Consider the following 13,419-nt stretch of genomic DNA (forward strand, 5'->3'; position numbering starts at 1 on the left):
CGGGCAATCCTAAAGGAAAGCCACCCTGAATATTCATTAGAAGGACTGATACTGAAGCTGAAGCTCCAATACTTTGGCCACCTGATGTGAAGAGCTGACTCATTGGGAAGAAGAGGGTAACAGATAATAAGATGGTTGCGTGGCATCATTGACTCAATGGACATGAGTTTGAACAAACTCTAGGAGATAGTAATGGACAAAGAAGTCTGGCTTGCTGCAGTCCATGGGGTTGCAAACAGTTGGACATGACTTAACAACTAAACAACAACAAAGCAAGAAAAAGCCTTTTACTGTATTAAGCCTCTGAGATCTTGGAATTGTCTGATATAACAGCTAGCATTAGTTATGCCTCTTACCTCATGCATCATCATGCCCAGGATTAGATGAGAAATCAAGAAGGACTAATGACTTAAAGAAAGAACATGCTCAAAGCAGTGAAAGTTTCCATGGGGCAGAAGGATAGGTTTTGAGGGAATAAGAGGCCTGGCGTAGAGGTCTTTATTTGCAGGAAACACTGAAATGCAATATTTTGAAGTCAGATTTTGGGGTTTGGGTACACAACTGAGTGTTGGGGGGAAAATGTGGGGAAGGTCATGAGAGTTGAGAAGGCCCATGAAGGGTAAATCATCCAAATGGAGCCATGCAGGGGGTGCTATTTCTTTTTAGAATAGATATCTTTTTATATTGCCTTAAACTTACTGTGGACATGCTGATACATCTTTGTGTGTGGCCTGGACTGAAAGTTACCTGTTTGAAATCACAGCATTCCCCCCTAAAATACTTGTCAGAAAAACAGAAGATTTACATAGTAATACTTATATGGTAATGGAGTACTGGGTAATTATTGTTAAGGATTTTTCTGCCAATTCTACAGATTGTACTAGTAGGTAGCTATTTATTAATCTAATGAAGACCCAATGTCTTTATGATGTTGAATCATGCATGGAATATAATTGGATTAAAATACCATCATTCTGAGGCAGTCGATCATATATCCCAGTTTGCCCAGCCAGTTCTGGTTTACATTTATTGCCCCAGCTTAACTATGAATGCCATCCATTTCACATTCGAAAGTGTCCTGGTGGTCAACCTGAAATATACTCTTATCACTCAAAGGCCACAATTTCATGTGGCCTGAAGTTTGCTTTAAATTGCTAAGTAATTGCTGAGTATGGTTATGATGCTAATGAGGCTTGAACTGTTAATACTTTGAAATGTGCTTTAAGTTTTGTTCTTGGTATGATTTGCATACAGACGATTTAAAAAATTCTTGAGCCCACCGTACCTCTCTGGCGGAGTTTTAAGACATTTATGGAACAGGCCACCAGTCTTTGAGTGACTCAGATCCAAGTGGCATGCGTATGTGGCTTGGTGTGTGCCTCACCTCATTTCCAGCTCACTCCAGCAGTGGGAACTTTCAGGAACTCCATGCTGGAAACAGCACAGAGAATCCACAGGATATAGGCACTGAGTTCCCTAAAGGCGCACTACTCTCTATTGGGAAAACTTCATATTAGTGCCATTTCTATGATTTATTCTAATGTTCCTTTTCAATTGTAGTCAGCAGTTCATTCCTGAAACTATTCATTAGGAAAAATATTTCTACGTATTGAGGAAATCAGCTGCTCTTATGCCCACACAAACAGGCCTCAGAAGGACTTCACAAGTAGGTCACTTCTACATCAGCTCATGATCTGAGTTAGGAAAACTAGGTCTTGACTAAAGTTGCTTGGTACTTTATGAAGAAATACTTTTCTCATTATAAAGTGAATACATTACATGCTTATTGTAGAGATAGGCAATAGAGAGAAGCAGGAAAAGGAAACTGATTAGAATCTTATGATACTGACAAATTATTTTTGTATATTTTCAAACAGTTTATTTTCTATATAAAATAAATATTTTAAATTCATATTACATTCACATATTTGTATATAGTTTTTTAAATCTGATACTATATGGTAAATAATCACACCACTAAATTCTTCAAATACATAATTTATTAATAGCTGCATAATACTGGATCATATGGCTGTATAATTATTTATTAAAAGATTTTCTATCATTGGATATTGAGTTTTTCCCCTCCTTTTCACGACTGCAATCAATTATGTGATGTACATTTTTTAATATAAAATGTTGACTGCATTTCTGATTATTTTTATGAAGGTAGTTTTCTATAAGTGAAAATACTGGGATAAAGGGCAAACTTTTTTTTAAGATTCCAGATAGATATTCCCAAATGCCTTTGCAGAATACTCATACCAGTATAACTGTTATTAAAAGTGATTAAGAACTTGCCTTACTCCATTTTCATAACTCAGCCCTGAATACTTTCAAGTATTTGTCAGTTTGGTGGATATAGACTATTAGTTTAGTTTAGTTTTAGTGTTAATTTAAATTTCTCTGATTATTAGTGGAGTTGGGCTTTTAAATCTTCTTCTGTGGATTGTCCTGTTCAGGTATTTTGTGTTTTTGTTTGCTTTTTTAGTATATTGAGAATAAGTATTGATTTCTGTGAATGTTTTATCTATAAGAATATTAATATTATCCATCATTTTGTTAGTTATGTACCTTTGAATTTTATTAATGAATTCTTGATTTCATTGAATTCTTGAATTATCTTTTAATTTTTTTTGATTGATGCTTTAAAAGTGCTTGCATTCAGGTGTAACATAGCAAAGGTCAAGTCTCCCTAAACTGACATTAGGTTTAGCACAATTTCTACCAAAATCTCAGTATGTCTTTTTGTTGAAATAAATGAGCTTATTATAAATTTATAGTGTAAGGGGAAGGCCCTAAAATAGCCAAAACAATTTTAGAAAAAGAAGGAAAAGTAGGAGAAATCCCTCATCTCATTGTTAAGGCCTATTATACAGGTGTAGTTATCAACACAGTCTGGCATTGGTGGAGGCATGGAAGATAGACCAATAGAAACAAAATAGAGAAACCAAAAGCAGACCCACACAAATATGACCAATTAATTTTGGACAAAGAAGCAAAATTAACTCAATGAGAGAGGAAATGTAGTTGAGATTTGTTTTTAAGTCAATTAAGGAGAGTTTGCTTCCTAATAATATAATATAAATCATTATCATTTATTTTTATAACTTGTTTTTGACTTATTTATACTAAGTTAAGGGTTCTTTCTTATATATCCTATTTTAAATGTTATTAGTGGATGGTTTTACTTCTTAAAAAATACCTCAAAAATATTTCTTTTTTATAAAATCTAAAACAAGAAGTTACTTTTAGTGTTTCCTTATGCATATAGGTTAAATAATTTGTCCTTTTCCTCCTGGTTTCCAGTAATGGCTTGCTTAAGAGAGATTATGATAGATTGACTCATTTTAATATTATATATATTCCCTATTAACAATGATTTGGTACATATATCTGTTGTTGCCCCATGCTTAAGATTGATATTAAGTTGATATGCTGCTGCTAAGTTGCTTCAGTCTTGTCTGACTCTATGCGACCCCATAGACTGCAGCCCACCAGGCTGCCCCATCCCTGGGATTCTCCAGGCAAGAACACTGGAGTGGGTTGCTATTTCCTTCTCCAGTGCATGAAAGTGAAAAGTGAAAGTGAAGCCACTCAGTCGTGCCCGACTCTTCGTGATCCCATGGACTGCAGCCTACCAGGCTCCTCTGTCCATGGGGTTTTCCAGGCAAGAGTACCAGAGTGGGGTGCCATCGCCTTCTCCGATTAAGTCGATATGATCACTACCAATTCTTTTATATGAGTTTTATCCATCCTTTTAAAACATTTCTCTGAATCTTTACCTATTCACAAATGCTTTCCCTTTGCTTAAATAACTGACTTTGAGTCACAATTTTTATCAACTAAAGTTATTGAATAATAACTTTATTAAAAGTTATAAAAAATATAAAAAATTATTCTATTTCATGTGGTTGAGGGGGTGGAGAAGTCTGAGTTTAACTTGAAAGTTATTTTTTCCTTTGAAGATGACTGGATCTTTCCTGCTTTCCATGATTATTTTCTTCAACTTTTTAAGAATTTGCCAGCTTATGCTCTAATATGCATTCTTGTTTTCACTTGGTACATGGTAGGCTGTTTCAGTTCAAGGACTTGATGTATCTTATTTAAGCTAAGCACATTTGCTTCTAATGTAAGTTGTGGTTTTAACTCCATATTTTTGGCTTTGTTTTCCTTCTGGGATTGTGTGCATTTTCTTATTCATATACTCAATTTTATAAAAATAATCTTCATTATTTTATAATTTTTACCATACGGATGCTGGTATACAAATATACAAATTATTGTTGTGCTCGTTAGTTGCTAAGTCTTGGCTGACTCTTTGCGACCCAATGGACTGTAGCCTGCCAGATCCCTCTGTCCATGGAATTCCCCAGGCAGGAATACTGGAGTGGGTAGCCAAGCCCTTCCCCAGGGGATCTTTCCAACCCAGGATCCAACATTGGCACTGGCAGGTGGATTCTTTACCCCTGAGCCACCTAGGAAGCCCGTACAAATTGTATCTTTGTACAAATTATACAAATATACAAATTATATCTTTATAATTTGTACCTGAAGTATACTGGTCTGTATCCTTGAAATCCTTCTCAAGTTTGCTCTCCATATGACTGATTTTCTTTTCAGTAGACTTTGTTCTGTCTCTGAAGCCCCCCCCCATTTGTAGATTCCAATTCTGTGATTATATTTTAAGTGACCTTATGGTCTTTCCTTATTCCTTTTCAATTCACTTTTTTTCCCACAACATATTGATAATAAAAACTTACTTTTGTGAAACAAGTACTTTGCTTGTGATAAGCACTTTTCTAAATTTTATATACCTTCTATCGTATTAATTTTGAAGAGGAGAACTCAATCTTGATAATAAATAATGTTTCTGGTATAATTTAGCCTGTCACAGCCCATGTTGGTTACTGAATTTATTCTTTCCTAAATATTGACACAAAATGTACCTGAGTTTCAAAGGCCCAACAAGCATTGATCAGGTAGAGAGCTACTGAACTTACCTAGGCTCTTTGCAGTGTCTCTCAAGTTCTCTGTGCGGTGGTCAGGTGACGTGTGCTTCTCTTTATTCTGTGTCAGCCTTCTTCCTTCCCCTTCTGCCAGGTGCTCCTCTAGATCAGTTCAGTTCAGTTCAGTCGCTCAGTCATGTCCGACTCTTTGCCACCCCGTGAATTGCAGCACACCAGGCCTCCCTGTCCATCACCAACTCCCGGAGTTCACTCAGACTCATGTCCATCGAGTCAGTGATGCCATCCAGCCATTTCATCCTGGGTCGTCCCCTTCTCCTCCTGCCCCCAATCCCTCCCAGCATCAAAGTCTTTTCCAATGAGTCAACTCTTCACATGAGGTGGCCAAAGTACTGGAGTTTCAGCTTTGGCATCATTCCTTCCAAAGAAATCCCAGGGTTGATCTCGTTCAGAATGGACTGGTTGGATCTCCTTGCAGTCCAAGGGACTCTAACTTCTTTGGTCCATAATTAAAATTAGAAATGATACTACCTTTTAAGTTATTTTGATACCTTCTTATCCTGCTTTTTGAATAAGCCCTCTTTTTACCTCAACCCTCTGAACCTCAGCATTTTGGTTTGCTGTGCATGGAGCAAGACAAACTTGGTTTAGTGACAACTTGACCCCTCTTTTCCATTTCTTCTTCTTGCTACATCAGAGTTTTAGTTTCTCTTCTCTTCCTAATATAACATGGAATTCATGAAACTTCAAAATCAATCTTATATTTCCAGAAGGAATGGAAGAAGTTCTGAACTTTGTTCTTCTTTCTAGGTGGTTAGTGTCTACATTTCCCATAAAGTATTATGGAAATAAATTGTATATGGAGGACACTTTTCTAACGTATATCATTAACTGACCAAAAATTCTAACTACTTAAAAATTATGTAATATTCCACTCCTCTTCCTGGATCTGTCATTTCGGAGCTTGGGGTATTTTATTGATATTTCTCTCAGAAATCTTGATTCCAGCTTGTACTTCTTTCAGCTCAGCATTTCTCATGATGTGCTCTGCATAGAAGTTAAATAAGCAAGGTGACAATATACAGCCTTGACATACTCCTTTTCCTATTTGGAACCAGTCTGTTGTTCCATGTCCAGTTCTAACTGTTGCTTCCTGACCTGCATACAGGTTTCTCAAGAGGCAGGTCGGGTGGTCTGGTATTCCCATCTCTCTCAGAATCTTCCACAGTTTATTGTGATCCACACAGTCAAAGGCTTTGGCATAGTCGATAAAGCAGAAATAGATGTTTTTCTGGAACTCTTTTGCTTTTTCCATGATCCAGCAGATGTTGGCAATTTGATCTGTGGTTCCTCTACCTTTTCTAAAACCAGCTTGAACATCAGGGATTTCACGGTTCACGTACTGCTGAAGCCTGGCTTGGAGAATTTTGAGCATTCCTTTACTAGCGTGTGAGATGAATGCAATTGTGTGATAGTTTGTGTATTCTTTGGCATTGCCTTTCTTTGGGATTGGAATGAAAACTGACCTTTTCCAGTCCTGTGGCCACTGCTGAGTTTTCCAAATTTGCTGGCATATTGAGTGCAGCACTTTCACAGCATCATCTTTCAGAATTTGAAAGAGCTCCCCTGGAATTCCATCACCTCCACTAGCTTTGTTCGTAGTGATGCTTTCTAAGGCCCACTTGACTTCACATTCCAGGATGTGTGGCTCTAGGTGAGTGATCACACCATCGTGATTATCTTGGTCGTGAAGATCTTTCTTGTACAGTTTTCTGTGTATTCTTGCCACCTCTTCTTAATATCTTCTGCTTCTGTTAGGTCCATACCATTTCTGTCCTTTATTGAGCCCATCTTTGCATGAAATGTTCCCTTGGTATCTCTAATTTTCTTGAAGAGATCTCTGCTGCTGCTGTTGCTAAGTCGCTTCAGTAGTGTCTGACTCTGTGCGACCCCATAGATGGCAGCGCATGAGGTTCCCCCGTCCCTGGGATTCTCCAGGCAAGAACACTGGAGTGGGTTGCCATTTCCTTCTCCAATGCATGAAAGTGGAAAGTGAAAGTGAAGTCGCTCAGTCATGTCCGACTCTCAGCGACCCCATGGACTGTGGCCCACCGGGCTCCTCTGTCCATAGGATTTCCCAGGCAAGAGTGCTGGAGTGGGGTGCCATTGCCTTCTAGTCCTTCCCATTCTGTTGTTTTCCTCTATTTCTTTGCTTTGATCGCTAAGGAAAGCTTTCTTATCTCTTCTTGCTATTCTTTGGAACTCTGCATTCAGATGCTTATATCTTTCCTTTTCTCCTTTGCTTTTTGCTTCTCTTCTTTTCACAGCTATTTGTAAGGCCTCTGCAGAGAGCCAGTTTGCTTTTTTGCATTTCTTTTCCATGGGGATGGTCTTGATCCCTGTCTCCTGTACAGTGTCACGAACCTCATTCCATAGTTCATCAGGCACTCTATCTATCATATCTAGTCCCTTAAATTCAAAATTCCTTAAAATCAAATTCCTTATGATTATACAGGTGCTCCTCCAAGGGCCATTCATTTTGGTTTTATTTCTTCTATTCTTGTCTTGTGTCATTAGACCCAGGGCTATAGTGTTATCAACACTCATGTTCTGTATCAACATTTTATATTCTGTATTATATAGTCCAAGATTCTGAAGAGAGAAGCTAATATGACTCTTTCTGGCTTAGAACATAAGTCCCAGAAGATCAGAGCAGTTATAGCTTAGTGTGCTTTTAAGGCAGTCTTTGACTCCTACGCCTCAGGAAAATAGTTTTAAATAATGAAAATTGTAGTTAGTATGTATTACTGTTAGTTTAGATATTTTTGTATGATTCGTGCCAGATTTTGTCTTTTTCTACATCGTTATATGTCTTGGTTGTTTCAGACTGCTTTAACTAAAACACCATAGACCAATTCGCTAATAAATGACAGAAATTTGTTTCTTACAGCTCTGGAGGAGTCCAAGATCAAGTTACTGGCAGTTTCTGTGTCTGGTGAGGGCTGCCCTGGTTCACAGATGGTTGTCTATGTGCCCTCACGTGATAGAAGGGGGAAGGGAGCTTCCTGAGGTCACATTTATAAGGACACTCACCCCATTCATGAAGGTTCCACCTTCATGCTCTAATCACTCCCTAAAGGGCCCACCTCCTAGTACCATCATGTTGGGGAAACAAGTTTCAATATATGCATTTTGTGAAGATGAATTCAGTCTATATCATTAAAGGGATATATAATCTACTATCTACTATCCTGTTTCTATGATCAAAATATTTGGGGTTGTTAGTCATATACGATGGATTAAAGAGGCAAGTTAAATAAAAAACATTGAAGAGAGAAGGAATTCAAGTCAAAAAGTAAGACATCTTCAAGGTTAGAATTCAAGATTGCTGTTAGAATTACAATTTGCAGTTGGAATATGAATTTACAGCACTTTGTCAGGTTGAGATAAACAACGCTGCTCATATTACTTTGACCTTGATAAATGCAGATATCCATTTCTCCCTGCATCCCCAGCACTGTACATAATATACCCTTTTCGTTGATGTTTCATACAAATTCTGAATTGACTGATGGAAGACAGGAAATAGGAAGATGTTCTTTATTGTGATTGCAGGAAACTTTTATCTATGTACTCCTTATCCAATGACTTTCCACGTTGTCCAAATGACTTTTGAATTTGAGAGAAGTAGTAAAAAAAAACTGTTTGGATTTGGAGTGAGAGTAAGTCTGAGAAAGGGTGTGGGTGATCTCAAGATGGAAATAGAGAACGAGTAAGGTGCAGCAGCAATGGAGAATTGTGAAGCTGAGTGTGTGTGGTACCATTGCTTTAAGTGTTTGGAACTGCAACAGATGGGATACTGAACAATATTCTTAATAACCTGTTACTATGCCTACAGTTCATTCATTCAGTTAATATTTATTGAATACCTTTTGCATGCAAGCACCCATTCCAAATGCTGGAAACATAACATTGAACAAAGTAGTTAAATCCTACCCTTAAGTTAACATTTGCAGGGGTGGGGGGCGGTGGTGGTGGCAGAAAGGCAAGGTTACATAATAAGTCTTGCTCAGTCATATCCGTATCTATGTGACCCCATGGTCTATAGCCTGCCAGGCTCCTCTGTCCATGGAATTCTCCAGGCGACAATACTGGAGTGGGTAGCCATTCCTTTCTCCAGGGGATCTTCCTGGCTCAGAGATCCAACCCGGGTGTCCAGCATTGCAGGCAAAATCTTGACCATCTGAACCACCAGGGAAGCCCTTATTAGTGGAATGGTAGGAGCAGAACTAAGAGAGTGGGTACAGCTGCATTTCGGATAAAATCGCTCCCAGCCAAAGTGGATCGCCTCTATTATTTGAATGGCTGATTGAACAGTTGGGCTTCTCAGAGGCATAGATAAATGCATTTGTACCCATAATCTTGTTTAATATTAACAGACATTTATTTACATGAATATGATGAACCCCAGTTTTTAAATGAATAGATACACCTGGCACAAGTAAGTAGCTACTTTACGAATCTTGTACTGTTTCCAAAATCTACCTAATCCAGCCCTAACGCTGAACCCTCAATATTTCTCTGTTTGCTTGAGGCTTATTCGTGGCTTTGAGACCCCTAGCAACCCCTCCAGTGTTCAAGTTCCTACAGTTTTCCTATAACTGAGTCTCTGCAGGCTGTCCAGTCCTGCTGTCCTCTATTCAGTGCTTACTCTGTATTTATCTGAATCATGGGAAGATAGCTTTATGCTCCATTTAGCCCATCAAAGGCCAGAGAGGAGAGATTACCACACAGTGTGCACACCGGTCACTATCCCGAATCTAGCCTTAATTGTTCTTTTCTAATCACCGGGGAAACCTCTCTCCTTCCATCAGGTATTTGTTTTTACTGATTAATTACTTCCATCTATTTAAAACTAATTTCCTTGGAAACTCCTCTAGCTGACTTCTTAATTATGTTTTCCCCAAGCCTGGCCATTGTCAGAGGACTTACTTGGTATTAAAGAGATTATGTTTCTATTCCCATGAATATTTTAATACTTTAAAATGATCTTAATAGTGTTTAAAACAGAGATGATAGTTTGGGGCACAGGAAGCAAATCGCAGGGAGTAAAGGTATGATAGGAAAGAAAATTTAAAAGAGAGTGGGGAAAATGAGCAACAGCAAAGAATTTGGAAACAAATGAAAGTAAACAAATGAAAATTAGCAAAGTTAAAGAATATATTTTGGGTAATTCAAGCACATTTTCCATATTAGTATTAGAACTTTTTCTGGGCATTAAATGCCCCTAAAATACTTCCTAATTTTGGGAGCAAAAACCCCAAGTATAGTGAACAGATACTGTCAATAGATATAGATAAATAAACTGCCTTGTTGGCAAGGGAGCAACCCCTGGCAACCATAGTGTGTATGTGATTAAGCACCCCAGAAGCCTGAGTTCCTCAAGGCCTTTGTTGTTGTTTAGTTGCTAAGTCGTGTCTGACTCTTCTGTGACCCCATGGACTGAGCCTGCCAGGCTTCTCTCTCCATGAGATTTCCCAGGCAAGAATACTGGAGTGGGTTGTCATCTCCAGGAGATCTTCCTGGCTCAGGGATCGAGCCCATGTCTCCTGCACTGGCAGGCAGATTCCTTACGAATGAGCCACCTGGGAAGCCCGAAGTGGTCCTACAGCATCTATTCCCTTAATAGTATTGTGATAAAATTTACCCATAAAATTCTCAAAGGGAGAATAAATAAATCAGAGGGAACTTTAGATGAGAGTTTATGTAGAATATAGGATTAGAATGGTTAAATGGTATACATTTTTAGTTATAAGTTAAATCTGGAGACCCAACAGATAGCATGGTGACTGCAGTTAATAACTATGTTGTTCACTTGAAATTTGTTGACAGAGTAGATCTCAGGTATTCTAACCACACACACATGCACACACACACACACACAACCATGGGAGGTGATGGATATTTTAATTAGCTTGATTGTGGTAATCACTTCACAATGTGTACCTATATCAAAAACATCATATTGCACACCTTAAATATATACAATATTTCTTTGTCAACCATACCTGAATAAAGCTGGGAAAAAATGCTCCTCTTAAGCCTGCTTTCAAAATACCAGCACAATATCACTGAACATGGAGTTGGAAAGAAATACACACATTAGGATGACTGGTGAGTGTGAACAGCTTTAGCAGAACACTTAGGTTATGTTTAGTCACTTAGTCATGTCTGACTCTTGCGACCCCGTGAGCTGTAGCCTGCCAGGCTCCCCTGTCCATGGGATTCTCCAGGCAAGCATACAAGAGTGGGTTGCCTTTTTCTTCTCCAGGGCTCTTCCCAACCCAGGGATCGAACCTGGGTCTTGTGCATCGCAGGCAAACTCTTTACCAATTGAGTCACCAGGGAAGCAGAACACTTAGGCTGTCCTTAATTGGTTTGTTCTGATGCATGCCCCTCTACACAATTTCATCAACAATTCACATTTTTTTACGCGTATGGAAAATGTGACTGTGACTTAGAGTTCAAACTTTCTTCCAAGATTCTTTTTGTGTTGCTGTTGTCATCATGTGGCTACCTTCAGCTCTATTCCTTATGTGGAAACCCAACTAATAATCTCTACCTTTCCTGTCTCATGATACGGTGAATGCTTTATGAATAATCATTAATTACTCATACCCATTATTCTCTTTTTCTTTCTTTGGCACAGTACTTCTAATCCATAGACTTTGGTCTTCAAATTTAGTGGAAGTCATATTGTGAGATAATTTAGATCTGATGAGATTTACCTGATGAAGACAATTCACTTTTGATTAGCTGGAAAACTGCCTGTCTAGCTCTGAAAATGGCACGGTTGCTGTCAGTTAACCATGCCCTAACCTTTAGCTTTGTGGCTGAATGCTTTAGTTGCTTTTCTTTCCAAATCAATGAAGCCAATTGGTCTGCTGACCTTTATGAAAATGAAAACAGCATTATTGTTTTTTCTTCTTACCTACTTGAACATTTGTCATTTTTAGTGAGGCATCAATAGGAATGTGTGTGTGTTTGAATTTATGTATTTGGAGTGAAGATGAGATATTAAGGTTTTATGCTAAAAATAAACTATATGGAGGAAAAGTCCAATATTTCCAGAAGTGAATTCTTTCTTTGTATTATGCTCAGTGGAAATATTTAGACCTATGGTCACCTTATTGACCATATGTTTTTTATTTTTCAGTATCTGGTGCTACTGTTGACTGGTTGCTTGAAACATTCATCTCTATGGTTTCCCAGACATTGTTCTCATAATTTTCCTCCCATCTCCCCAGTTTATCCTTATCAAGTACTTTAATGAACTCCTCTTTCTTTGCCTGCTTTGAAAATACTGGAGTTTACTGGACACTATTTGTGACCTGTTTTTTTCCCTCCTTGTTTGATGTACTGTTCTCTTCCACACTATTCTCATGCTCCTGGAACACAGTCTGATTTTCTTGGTCTCCTTGTTCACTTACTCTTTCTAATTGGCTGTTGATCATTAGGTACAAGATAAAAAATGGAGACTTACTAATTCTCTACTGTAACTTCTTTGGTCCATAATTAAAATTAGAAATGATACTACCTTTTAAGATATTTTGATACCTTCTTATCCGGCTTTTTGAATAAGCCCTCTTTTTACCTCAACCCTCTGAACCTCAGCATTTTGGTTTGCTGTGCATGGAGCAAGACAAACTTGGTTTAGTGACAACTTGACCCCTCTTTTCCATTTCTTCTTCTTGCTACATCAGAGTTTTAGTTTCTCTTCTCTTCCTAATATAACATGGAATTCATGAAACTTCAAAATCAATCTTATATTTCCGGAAGGAATGGAAGAAGTTCTGAACTTTGTTCTTCTTTCTAGGTGGTTAGTGTCAACATTTCCCATAAAGTATTATGGAAATAAATTGTATATGGAGGACACTTTTCTAACGTATATCATTAATTGACCAAAAATTCTAACTGCTTAAAAATTATGTAATATTCCACTCCTCTTCCTGGATCTATCATTTTGGTGCTTGGGGTATTTTTTTAACATTCATTTGTATGCTAAGTATAGTCCAGAATGTATAAAGGCACAGCAGGTAAATTTTCTTGTCTGAGTTTTGACCTTGCTTTTTCAATCTGCAGTCTATCAGGGAAAATGTCTTCATTTCTTAATTCCTTTCAGTTTCCTGTCTCCCTCTCTCAGATGCATCTCAGGACTTAAAAGATTTACTGTGCATTATTCTTATTTTTAAAGCTATCATCTACTTTCCAATCCCCAAATACCATCCAGTCGCCTTCCCCTAAGACCTGGAGGTAGTTCAGAATATTCTCAATTCGTCCCACAGGTTATCATTCAGTAAGGAAAGCATGTAGAATGCCTTCCTTATGCTAGCCATCTTGGTTGGTGCTTAGAATACAAAGATCTCTAAATCATGGTCCCTGTTCTCAAAAG

General features: G+C 38.1%; 1 non-coding gene across 1 annotated transcript; it reads right to left on the minus strand.

Annotated features, from left to right (window-relative positions):
- Positions 1 to 11,303: 11,303 nt before the first annotated feature.
- Positions 11,304 to 11,375, minus strand: TRNAR-GCG. The gene has a single exon. It is a non-coding gene; the product is annotated as a tRNA-Arg (tRNA).
- Positions 11,376 to 13,419: the final 2,044 nt, after the last annotated feature.

This window comes from Oryx dammah, unplaced genomic scaffold (assembly GCF_014754425.2).
Source record: "Oryx dammah isolate SB20612 unplaced genomic scaffold, SCBI_Odam_1.1 HiC_scaffold_18, whole genome shotgun sequence".
Taxonomy (NCBI): Eukaryota; Metazoa; Chordata; class Mammalia; order Artiodactyla; family Bovidae; genus Oryx; species Oryx dammah.